Here is a 13,021-nt window from a genome sequence, read left to right as displayed (position 1 = left end):
GCTGTGCTCTGCTTTACGGCCGGCCGGCGCTGACACAGTGCAGGAAAGCTGACGCCGGGGGACGTGACAGACATCGGAATGTGAGTATGTACTGGTTGTTTTTTTTAACTTTTACAATGGTAACCAGGGTAAACATCGGGTTACTAAGCGCGGCCCTGCGCTTAGTAACCCGATGTTTACCCTGGTTACCCGGGGACTTCGGCATCGTTGGTCGCTTGAGAGCTGTCTGTGTGACAGCTCTCCAGCGACCACACAATGACTAAACAGCGACGCTGCAGCGATCGACATCGTTGTCTATATCGCTGCAGCGATCGGGATCGTTGTCTATATCGCTGCAGCGTCGCTTAATGTAACGGTACCTTAATACAACTGATCCACAGGGGTCCAGAGTGTCAGACCACTAGTGATCAGATATGGATGAGTCATCTATGTCATTTGCCCAGAGAAACCCTTTATAAAGGTTGTGTGTACTACACCCTAAATTAGTATTAATACAAATTTCACCTTGCATCCCCCCCAAAAAAGTGCTGGGTCTCAGAATATTGCAACACAATCACATTTTAGTTTTTTTTTCTCCAAGTTTTTTTTTAAATTTTTTTGTAAAGTATGAGAAATCTACATAAAATACAGTATATATTGCTGTAATCATAGTGTACCACAAAAAATAAACTCATGTCTTTGTTGAAAAATAAAACAGATTAAAAAAAATAAACTTAATAAAAAGTAACATGTGGGAGGAGATGCTACATGGAATTACAATATATACACACATAGTATACGCCAGGCATGTCAAACACGCGTCCCGGGGGCCGCATGCGGCCCTTTACAGGCATATCTGCGGCCCGCACAAAAGTCTCAAACTTTGTCTCTAAACACAAAGTTTGAGACTTTTGTGCGGGCCACAGATGGTTAAAACTTCACGATCAGCACTTCCGGCTCTTCATTCATTGGCCGACATCCCTGCATATGACCTGCTTACGTGATCAGCAGCCGACCAAGTAGCTCCGTGTCAATCCATGACGTGTGTACTTTGGTCGGCTGCTGATTACGTAAGCAGGTCATATGCAGGGATGTCGGCCAATGAATGACGACCCGGAAGTGCTGATCGTGAGTTTTGTACATCTGCGGCTCGCGTGGCTGCTGATCACCGTCCTAAGTCAGGAAGGCTGAGAGTGACTGTGACCGAGGAAGAAGGGACCCACTGTCACACAGGCAAAGTCCAAGTAAGTGAGTGGCCCTCCTGTATGTAACGGTACCATTAACCCCTTCCCGACCTTTGACGCCACGTAGGCGTCATGAAAGTCGGTGCCAATCCGACCTGTGACGCCTATGTGACGTCATGGAAAGATCGCATCCCTGCAGATCGGGTGAAAGGGTTAACTCCAATTTCACCCGATCTGCAGGGACAGGGGGAGTGGTAGTACAGCCCACCCGTGGCTACGATCGCTCTGATTGGCTGTTGAAAGTGAAACTGCCAATCAGAGCGATTTGTAATATTTCACCTATTATAACTGGTGAAATATTACAATCCAGCCATGGCCGATGCTGCAATATCATCGGCCATGGCTGGAAATACTGATCTGCCCCCCCCTCACCCTACCGATCGCCCCCCCAAGCCACCGATCAGTCCTGCACACTGCCCCGCTCCCCTCCGTCCTGTGCTCTGCTCCCTCTGAGCTCCAATCCCACCCCCTGTGCTCCGATCCACCCATCTGCACTCCGATCCACCCCCCCTATGCTCCGATCCACCCCCCCGCGCTCTGATCCACCCCCATGCTCCGATCCACCCCCCCGTGCTCCCCCCCCACTCCATCATACTTACCGATCCTCCCGGGGTCCGTCCGTCTTCTCCATGGGTGCCGCCATCTTCCAAAATGGCGGGCGCATGCGTAGTGTGCCCCCCCCCCCCCCCTTTGTCACCCCCATAGATAGGGACAATAATAAAATAAAGAATTTTTTTTTTCCACTAAGGTTGGGGTTAGAACTAGGGTTAGGGTTAGGGTTGCTGCATTTTTGTTAAATATATTAGTTGCTGTTGCGCACTGCAAATATATGTTGCTGTTACATATTACTACTTCATATCTTGTTTTCATTGACTGCTGTTAAAATACGTGTGTGACATTAGCTGCTGTGTGCGGCCCTCGCAACAACCTCTTGTTACGCATGTGGCCCTCGGGGTACCCTGAGTTTGACATGCCTGGTATACGCAATAAAATATACAAATAAAATACAAATACATGTATGATACAGTGATTAAGGCCAGCAGCCTAGGCACTGCACAGCAGCGGAGAGTCCAAGCAATGGTGCGTCTGGTCTGGGACATGGTGGCACAGGGAGGATTGGAAGACTGAACTGCATGACAACTTAGCCTTCCACAAAAAAACAAATAGGTCTCACACACCTTAAATATGAAATTAATGTATATGTGTTAATTAATCGCAGTGCTGACACATAGTTTATGTATATACTTAAAATACCAGTGCTGCCCCATGCCTGTAATCAGCATTAGAACTTCAATTATATAATGGAGAAACTGACAAAATGTCACTAACAAATACTGTATATAAATCAAATACAGCAGCATGTAAAAGCCACTGTACACACCAGAGCCGTATACAGAAATCATGGCACTACTACGGCCTATGGGGCCATCTAGTGGGAGAATTTAATATTATAACGCATCAATACATCAATTGCCTCTATCACAGTCCTTTCTGCAGGCACAAATCATAATAGTGCAGCATTAATCATCATTAAACGGTTTGGACACCCTCACACAGAACTGTTTTTATTGCTTATTTGCAAGGTAAAGCATCTTTCCAAGGCGAGGCTCACACAGATAGTCCTCTCATTTGAACTGTGTGTTAGGGTTTCCTTGAAAATCCTCAAAAAACATGATTCCAAAGAAAACTTTGACAGCGTTTGTCTTTTCAGATGTGAACAAATATATGGTAGACCACACTTTTCTGCACTTTTGAAAGAAGATGAGCACTGCCAGTACGTAGGCCGAAGTCCATCCGTCTCACTCATAAAAGTTAATGGCTCCATTAGAGGCCAAAATAGTCTTCTTTACAGATTTTTGCTACAGCACCGTGTCTGGAAGTCCTTTATATACTGTAGCTGAGTTTTAAAAAAAGAAAAAAATGTTACACATTTGTCAAAGCTCCTGTTCAGTTTAGTTTTGGTGGCTTTCACTGCTCCCACCTGATATTTAGTGTTAGAGATAGCAGAATGGAGAAGGAGGGATTGTAAACAGATCTCCACAATGCTGAAAGTGGAGAAAGTATCTACAGTCTCAGGGAGAGCAGATAAAACATGTTGTAGAGAAATAATAAAGCACATGAGGAGGAAATAAGTGCAGGATAGAAGCCGTGCTGATATAGGAGCTAAAGAAGACAGCAACACTCTGAATTACAGGAAGGGGTACTCCTTCATGAGCAAAATCTGAAACTTGTGTAAGTCTACAAACTACTTATCACGGAGTTGGAAAATAAAGAAAGAAATGAAGATTTCTTAGTGCAATTTTATTAACTTTTTATAAACTTATTATCTTGGTAAACACTAATGTATGCAAAAAAATAAATTGCCCATGTTATAAGTATCTACAACGCGGCTTGTGCAAACACAAAAGTACTGAACTGTAACATCAATCATTATCTTTACAGGTACATGAATTAAGGCAGATACCTTGCACAGGTGTGGCAATTTGACACTGCATTAATTAAAATTACATTACCTTTTATCCTGGACACACCTTACAATAACACAAATTAAACTATGAGAATGTTATAGTATAACACTGCGTTCACATTAAGCCATGCATTTGTTACTCCATTTAGTCTTCATCCGCTACTTGGGGCTCTTTCACATGTCCCTGTCTCCAGGACGAGTGGTGACAGTTTTCACATGTACCGGAGACACTTACACACATAGACCCAGGGTCTGTGTCAGTTTGTTTCCACGGACATTGTGTCCGTGAGCAAAATACGCTAACATGTCCATTTTTTACAGTCAGCACGGGCTGCAAAACGTCCCGCACATGTGCACACGGAGAACACATATGCCGCCACGCAAGATACAGTAAGGGTTGCTCTCTGGCGCCGAGTGCTGAAGATGCTTTCATCATTCTCCCCTGCTCTGCTGGCTATCAGCGTGAGCAGGGGAGAATGAGGAGAGTTATATTCAAGTGATAAGAGACAGTAGGCGACAGATGGGACTATTACTCCCATCAGACTACACCTGCTGCCACTAATAACAGTGACAGCAGGAGCTGCTGATGGGAGTATTCATCAGCCGGCTCATGCACTATAAATATATAATTTAAAAAAAATGGTGTGGGTTCCCCTCTATTTTCTATAACCAGCCAGGTAAAACTCACAAATTGGGGCTGCAACCCTCAGCTGTCAGCTTCAGCAAGGCTAGTTATCAAGAATAGACAGGTCCCCACGCAGTTTTTTTAATTATTTAAATAAATAAATTTAAAAAAACGGTGTGGGGCCAACTCCATTTTTGACAACCAGCCTTGCTAAAGCTGATAGCTGGGGGCTGGAATTCTCATGCTGGCAAGGGGCCATTGATATAGACCCCCAGCCTAAAAATAACAGCTCGCAGCTGCCCAAAAAATATGCATCTATTAAATGCGCCAATTCTGGCAATTTGCCCAACTCTTCCAACTTGTCCTGTTGTGGTGGCAAGCTGGGTTCATATTTGTGTGGTTGATGTCACCTGTGTATTGTCAGGTGACATCAAGCATTAGTAATGGAGAGGCGTCTATAAGACACCTCTCCATTACTAATCCTACAGCTACATGGTAAATAAACACAGCCAGTATAAAGTCTTTTATTAGAAATAAAACAAAAAAACAGTTTTTCGTTTTTATTTAAAAATAATAAACACAGTTATACTCGCCTAAAGCCTATTCCATTGAAGCCCTCGTCTTCTGTAATAAAACTAAAATAAAAAACAACAATATCCCTCACTTCTCCGTCGTTCCGTCCCACACCGTGATCCATGTCTGGGGATTAATAGTTTTCAATCTGGATGGTGCCAAGATGTGACCGTCCAGGCTGAGACCCACTGGTGAATGAGCTGCTGTGAGCGTAGCATCATTGACCAGCAGTGACATCATCGTAGTTACCGCTGGTCAGTGAGACTGCGTTCCCAGCCGGGCCATCCTGCGGTGACTTCAGCACCGTGGGAAAGTCAGTACTGAGGTCATGGCAGTTTAAGCCTAGTGTCTTCACAGCAGATCACTGTGGACGGCACAACACACACGCAAACAGGATGGTAAAAGGGAGAAGACCCTAACAATAGGGAACGAGGGATGGGGCGCTTCCTAAACAACAACCTGTCCCTTCCTAAGCTCCCCTAATGCCCTATGTGGGTCCTACCCCCGCCCGCCGTCACGTGCCTAGTCTCTAACTGTCACCTCACAATACCCTGGCTAGTGCACTGGTCGGCAAGGAAGCTAGCCTCACCACTGCAGTTGGTACAAACACAGGGGATAGTGACAAGCACAAGACAGACAAGGTAAATACACAAATAACTTAGCTCTAGGCTCCTCTGCCAAGCTCCACACTGCAGAGGATATGGAAACAGGACCCCGAACTCCACAGAAGTAGAAGATTCAGCTCTGACACTAGAGAGCTGCAATTCCAAGGCTGATCTACATAGAAAACTCTATTACCAACAGTCAGCTGATGCGTCATGTGGCTATTTTTTGGATGGTGCGAGTGGTCACCACCCACATCAGCTGACCAGCAATACAGCAGCTGCCAGCAAGAAAACTGACATTAACCCTTGCTGGACCAAAAGTAAAAACCACGTTTAAAGGGACACTGTCACCTGAATTTGGAGGGAACAATCTTCAGCCATGGAGGCGGGGTTTTCGGGTGTTTGATACACCCTTTCCTTACCTGCTGGCTGCATGCTGGCTGCAATATTGGATTGAAGTTCATTCTCTGTCCTCCGTAGTACATGCCTGCACAAGGCAATCTTTTAAATAAAAATGGAAAAGCCGTGGGCTTGATGTAACCTGACAATACAAAGGTGACATAAACCCCACAAATATGAATCCCACTTGCCACCGCTACAGGGAAGTGGGAAGAGCTGGGCAAAGCACCAGAATTGGCGCATGTAATACATGCACCTTTTCTAGGCGACTGTAGGCTGCTATTTTTAGGCTGTGGGATCTATATCAATGGCCCCTTACCAGCCTGAGAATACCAGCCCCCAGCTGTCAGCATTAGCAAGACTAGTTGTCAAAAATGGGGGGGACCCCATTCCGTTTTTTAAAATTATTTATTTAAAAGACTAAAAAAAACAGCACGGGGACCCCTCTGTTCTTGATAACTAGCCTTGCTGAAGCTGACAGCTGAGGGTTGTCAGTTTTGCCTGGCTGGTAATAGAAAATAGAGGGGAACCTACTCCAGTTTTTTTCATTCATTTATTTAGGGTGGTGGTGGGTGATCAGGACAGCCATCAGGGCATTACTGCCATTACTGGCATATGGGGCCCAATGAGCAGAGGGGGCTCTCTTCTGCTCAGCGGGCTCCAGCGGCAGGATTCTGTCAGCTTAGTAACTACCCATGGGTCCTCAGATGCACGGGCAGTTAAAATTTGCTGCCGTGTGGGAGATTGACGGCAACAGTTAACAACCACCAGACAATCACACGCCGGCAGCTGACATCAGCGGGCACGTCGCCTGCATATGACATCACTATTATACGCTGGAATGACGCTGAGCTCCTTAGATGTATCGAGGACATCGCTGGATCTCGGCCAGGTAAGGAGAACCTTTTTTATTTTTTTGTAAAGCCGTGGTAACGGGTTGCATTATACTCCTATGGGGAAGCACTATACCCCTATGGGGGAGCATTATACTATGAGGAGCATTATATTATGGGGCTGCATTATACCACTATGGGGGTGCATTATATTATGGGGTGCATTATATTGCTATGGGGCTGCATTATACTGCTGTGGGGCTGCATTATACCCCTATTGGACTGCATTATACTGCTATTTATGACTAAGGGGCTGCATTATACTGCAATGGGGCTGCATTATACTATTATATATGACTATGGGATGCATTATACTATTATGTATGACTATGGGGCAATATGGAGAGACATGAGCAGAATGGGTGGACACGTGGGGTCCAGAATGGGAGAACATGTGAGGTCCAGAATAGGAGGACATGTGGGGTCCAGAATGTGGGATAATATTACTGTAGAGGCTAATTAAAGGATATTATTTTTGAAGATACTGTTTTCAGTGTGGGCAGGGGTGAACCTAGCCTCTCTGCTGCCTGTGGCGAACTGCAAAATGGCGCCCCCCCACCCCCCATCGTCATAAAATCATTACAAATAAATATTTTTTACTCTTTTCTAGCCTAACCTGATGCACATGTAAAATACATACACTTTTAAATAGGACTATATTTAGGAAATAGGAAAGATTTTTTAAGCCTCCACCACGACAAGGTAGACTCTTTTGGGCCAGATCTACTCTACTCTATCGTATTAAACATTTGTTAAAATATCCAATACAATTTAGGTATGTTTTTATTTTCCAATTTTTAAAATGATCAATAATATCACATACAGGGGACAAATACCATCTCACCATGACCAAACCATATATTACCACCACATAGTGACCTATAATACCACATACAAAGGAACAAATACCACCACACCATGTCCAGAGAACATATTAACACCACATAGAGACCTATAAAACCACATACAAGGAACAAATACTACCACACCATGTCCAGAAAACCATATTACCACATCAGTGACCGAATAATACCACATACAAGGAACAAATACCACCATACCATGACCAGACCACATATTACCACCACATGGTGACCGAATAATACCACATACAAGGGATAATTGCCACCACACCATGACCAGACCAAGCTACACCACCTGTTTACCTAACTACTATTTTGTAACGGCATCTAGCCCAGGAAATCCTTTTGGGCCTAGTAGAATTTAGTGCTACTCAGCAAGCGTACCCCACCCATGAAGCAAGCTACAACGCCTGTTTACCTAACTATTATTTTTTTACGGCATCTGGCCCAGGAAATCCTTTTGGGCCTAGTAGCAATTTCTGCTACTCAGCAGAGTACCCCACCCATGAACCAAGCTACACCGCCTAATTTCTTTCTCAATCTAATCCCTCGGCTCTGGGGTGTCCACTCTCTCTCCAGCTCTCTCCTTCTCACAGGTGGACTACCGCGCGTTTTCACGCTGTGGCGAATCTTTTGGCCCAGGCATAAGAAGTCGTCTAGGTAATGGATAATATGTGCCGCCTTACAAACGTCCATGACGACACATTCGAGGAAGCAACTAAACACCTCAAATAGTGAGCAGGATACGGAGCACCCCATGGGCAAACAGCGATCTATGTAGTATGCTCCTTCACAGAAGCAGCCCAATGGGAGGACACTATTCGGAGTCACAGGTAGTAACCGGAACGCCCCCTCAATGTCTGTTTTGGCCATTAGGGTGCCCCTTACCAACTTCTTGACCCGCCTTATTGCCTCGTCAAAGGAGGTACAGTACATAGCACTGTACTTGGTTCCGCGTCGACTTTGTCGTTTACTGACCTGCCCCTTGGATATGACAAATGGTGGATTAGTCTGAATGTATTGGGTTCATTTTTTGGCATAACTCCCAATGGGGGTACCACTACGTCTTCTAAGGAAAGTGTTCTGAATGGACCTGCCGCCATTCTACCTAAAGATATTTTTTTTTTGTCAAGACGTCTGGGTGTTGGTAGAGTGAGTTTAGATTTTTACTCCAGCCTTTCTTGATTTTAGAAGGGCATGACATGCCTGTATCTGTGTCTCCTCCTCCTTTTACTCCTCCACCTCTTTTCTTTTCGCATGACTATATGTAGTTGTGACTTTTCCATGTGTTTGTTGTGTCTTCAGAGCAGTTTGTCAGCTTTTGGACACCTTTTAAGGTGTTTTCTATGTGTTTTCCATGTGTTTGTATGTGTTTGTGTTTGCCTGCCATTGGTTTCAATGGGGTTCGACGGTGATCGTCGAACATTCGCGAACACCTCCCTGTTCGACGAACCGAACCTGAACACTAGGGAGGTGGCTCAACACTAATTATGAGTACGCTCACCATAGTCGTATGGTTCATGTTGCATTTTTCTAACATTACACTAATATTGGCAACTTCCTATTTTCAATTTCCAAATTGGCCTTTTTTGTAGACAATATATAATGCAATATTTCATGTCTATTTCAACTTCAGCTGATGACCAAAAATATAACGTTGAAGTTGTCTTTGCTTAGTTTGTTTGATTTGATAGCCAGTACATATTGTCAAGTTTTTTAAAAACATGTCTTTTAATTCTTTTCAGGTTAATGAGTAAGGTGACTTATCGCTTCTATACAGGCATGACACATCTTGGAAGAAAAAGGTGACTACCTGCACCAACCTACACTGAGAACACGATCAGATGCAGTTTCCAAGACCTGGAGAATCTCTAAATGTGTTTTTTTTTCAGAGCTGCCCAGCAATGGATATGGCGTTGGACATTTGAACATTAATAGTCAAAACTTGTTATTCAAATTTTTCTGAATTAGATATAAATTTGACTAAAAATAAACTAATTAATTCTCTCTAGTTTTGGACTTTTGTTCTGTAAAACGATGACTAAACATTTTACAATCATTGTTGTCTACTTGTGTTACTCAGCCATCATCTGCCTCGAACAGCCGAGAACAGCGGACCTATGTCTGTGGTTCGGTTCGGATTGGCGAACGTACCCAATGTTCAGCAAACACTTTGGTCGAACAGTTCAACGAACATATCCAAACGAAATTGAATTCAATGAGAGGCAAAACCAAAAAGCTGCCAAAACCGCTTAAATTAGGGGCAGACACCAGGAAATGTGGCATCAATTGAACATGAGTACAAATGATATTATTTTACAGCATGATTGCACGTGACAGGGCTTAAACTTCATCAGTAACAGGTGGAGGAGTGACAGGTGTAGGCCTGGTGCTCTGAGAGCCTTGCCAATTTCAGGCTACACATATGAAGGACGCCCAACTTCGAGTCTAAACATTTCAAAAATTAGGGGCAGACACTAGGAAAAGTGGCATCAATTGACCCACAGGAGAAATTTGATAATGGCACTGTAGACATGGGCCATGCATGAGGTATCAGGGTCTGTGTAACAAGGTGGCACAGGGGGGTAGTTATGGCCGAGTCACTTAAAGACACAGTCTACAGACAGAGTCCACTGAACAGATGGTCAGGGAGCACCCCCCCGGGCCCCTTGAACATAAAATAGACAGGACGAACACAGCTCCTTCCCATGGGTTATCTTTTCTTTCCAGCCACTGTAGTCCGGCAATCAAAGTTCAGGGTCACCACTGTGATCCAACAGGGATAACTTGATTTTATGCTTTACAATAATAAAGAAGTAAAGCAGGTAGTAGAAAAGAAGATACATCGCTGGCTTCCTGCTCTTTCCCTGACACTATCCACAGCTGTACCCACAACAGTCACGGTAGCCGAGATAAGGCAATCAGTCCACTCACTGGAATCTGGACACGTATAGTCCCTTCAGCTGGGGCCCATCCAAAGTCCTGGGGCGCATGTTGTGGTCCTTTGTCCGGGGCAGCAGATTCACTCCCTCCTGGGAGTCTGGCAATGCCCCATTGGGTCCTTTGGCCTGAGGCAGCAGATCCTCTCCCCACTGGGAGTCTGGCAATGCCCTGGCTGCAGCCACACATCTGCTCAGGGCCGAGCTTCTGACCAGGAGCAGCAGCTTCCTGATGCCTTTTCTGCTGCTGGTCCAGCCCATCTATTTAACTATTGACTGTCCCTAACTCTACAACAGTATCTATAACACAGTGCACAACAATTACATATAGCGGCATTACCGACACAGAACAACATCACAGGGTAAACACAGCACAGCATATTATAATAGGAAATCAACACAATAGGACCACATGACACATTCAGTGCAATAAAGATATAGAACACAATAGGATATATTATACAATGTGCAAACAGGGCCGCATGGGCCCCGCATGGGCTCCGCATGGGGGAGGGGGCAAACGAGGTTCTCCGCCACCTACTTACATCTGGACCAGCATTTACAGCTTTGAATTTAAGTTTAAATGTATACTAGGTGGGTGATGGACAAATGTATAAGGCTAGGTTCACATTGCGTTAGTGCAGTCCATTTAGCGCATACGCTAATGGACTGCGTTAACGCAATATCCAAAAAGGGATCGCGTTTAGCGATCGCGCTAGCGCAGATGCCCAATCTGCGCTAGCGAGAACGGACCGAAAAACGCTGCAGACAGCGTTCAAGGTCCGTCACAAAATAACGGAACATCGCTAACGCATGCCAAAAATGGCATGCGTTAGGAATGCGTTACATACATTGCGGTCAATGGGTGCGCTAACGGATCCGTTACATTGCGTTAGTGGCGCTATATAACGGATTCCGTTAACGGATACCCACTAACGCAATGTGAACTAAGCCTGCTGTGATGGAAGCCCTGATACTTCATGCAATAGCTAAAACTGTTTTTTGCTCAGCCACACTCAGGTGGCAGAAATATCACCTTGATAGACAACTAATGTTAGAAAAATTTAGGGATAGTAACATAGGTATTTGACAGATCAATTCACGCACAGTAGAAATTTTGGAATGGCACAGCAGCAGTTAGCCATCACCCATACATGAGATATCAGGGTCTTGACCAGCATTTAGAGCTTTGTATTTACAGTAAGTTTAAAGATGAGGTGGGTCATGGACTAGTGTAAGACTGCTGTGCTGGGAGCCCTGATACCTCATGCAACAGCTCAAACTAGTTTTTATTCAGCCATACTCAGGTGGAATAAATATCAGCATGATAGACCATAAAGGATGATCCAATGTATTACCCCTTTTTCACATGTCAAGCTCCACGGAATAAATGGCGCTATAACAATAAATAATAATAAAAACACCGCTGTGTCACTGCCAAAGAAAGGCATTCAAGTAGCCCATCCAGTAAGAGAAGTTGTTGAAAAACTGCGCAATTATACTAATTCTTGTCTAGAAAAATTGATGACACTTTACTGGTGTGTGGCTATAATTTTGGAAAAAGATACATTTTTCTTTTCTAACTCCACAATAGTCTATGCAGTATGCAAAATATGGGGCAGGTCACTGAAGGATCAGTTAGCTGTAATAAGCCAATACAGATAAATAAATAAATAAGCAGAGCACCACTTAAAGATCTGCCAAGGCCCACCCCGAGGCATCAGAATCTCATTAACTTAAAACTACAAATATAAATTAAATAACAACCACAAGATGGATTTCATGAACCAAGGTATCATCATAGCATCATCATCATAGATGTCAGGTCCCCAGTGCCCGACAGTCAATTACATGCTCCATACCTGTCTGTCCGTACTTGCCTTTTGACTGTATTCCAGTTTGTCAATATATCAAGCCGTATCTGCCAGCATCAGCCTGCTTGGGCATCAGCCGTGCTCGCCAGCATCAAACCGGCCTGTATATTAGCCATGTCTTTAAGCATCAGCTTGCCTGTATATGAGCCGTGCCTGCCAGTACCAACCTGCACCTCCATGTGCCTATCTGTATACCAGCCGTATCAGTCTGCACCTGCCAGTACCATCTGTACTCTCCTCCAAGGCCGTTCCAGCTACCTATCCCTTGGGGGTCAGCTGCCGTGTGTCTGAGTCTTCCCTGGTGTAGCACCAGGTATCCATTGGGAGCCAAGTCTAACCCCACCATCATGGGCTCTAGTGAAGAGTCAGGTATTCACCTTGTCAGTGTCGGACTGGGGTGCCAAAGGCCCACCAGTACCTGACTTTGGGGGGCCCACTTTTTGCCTGCATACAAATATTATACTCCCCTGGTTCACAAATGTACCTATATCTCTATATAATAATAAACTGGGTAGTTTGGTAAAAGAATGATTAGATGCTGTTTTTTTCTGTACAGAGTG

The 13,021-nt window shown here is 44.6% G+C and overlaps 1 long non-coding RNA gene across 1 annotated transcript; it reads left to right on the top strand.

Annotated features, from left to right (window-relative positions):
* Positions 1-1,089: 1,089 nt before the first annotated feature.
* On the top strand, positions 1,090-9,659 carry LOC138680929 (uncharacterized). Its single transcript, XR_011321839.1, has 3 exons — positions 1,090-1,223; positions 9,394-9,453; positions 9,541-9,659. It is a non-coding gene; the product is annotated as an uncharacterized lncRNA (long non-coding RNA).
* Positions 9,660-13,021: the final 3,362 nt, after the last annotated feature.

Source organism: Ranitomeya imitator, chromosome 5 (assembly GCF_032444005.1).
Source record: "Ranitomeya imitator isolate aRanImi1 chromosome 5, aRanImi1.pri, whole genome shotgun sequence".
NCBI lineage: Eukaryota > Metazoa > Chordata > Amphibia > Anura > Dendrobatidae > Ranitomeya > Ranitomeya imitator.
Note: the sequence above shows the minus strand (reverse complement) of the source record. Positions and strands in the feature narration are given on the sequence as shown.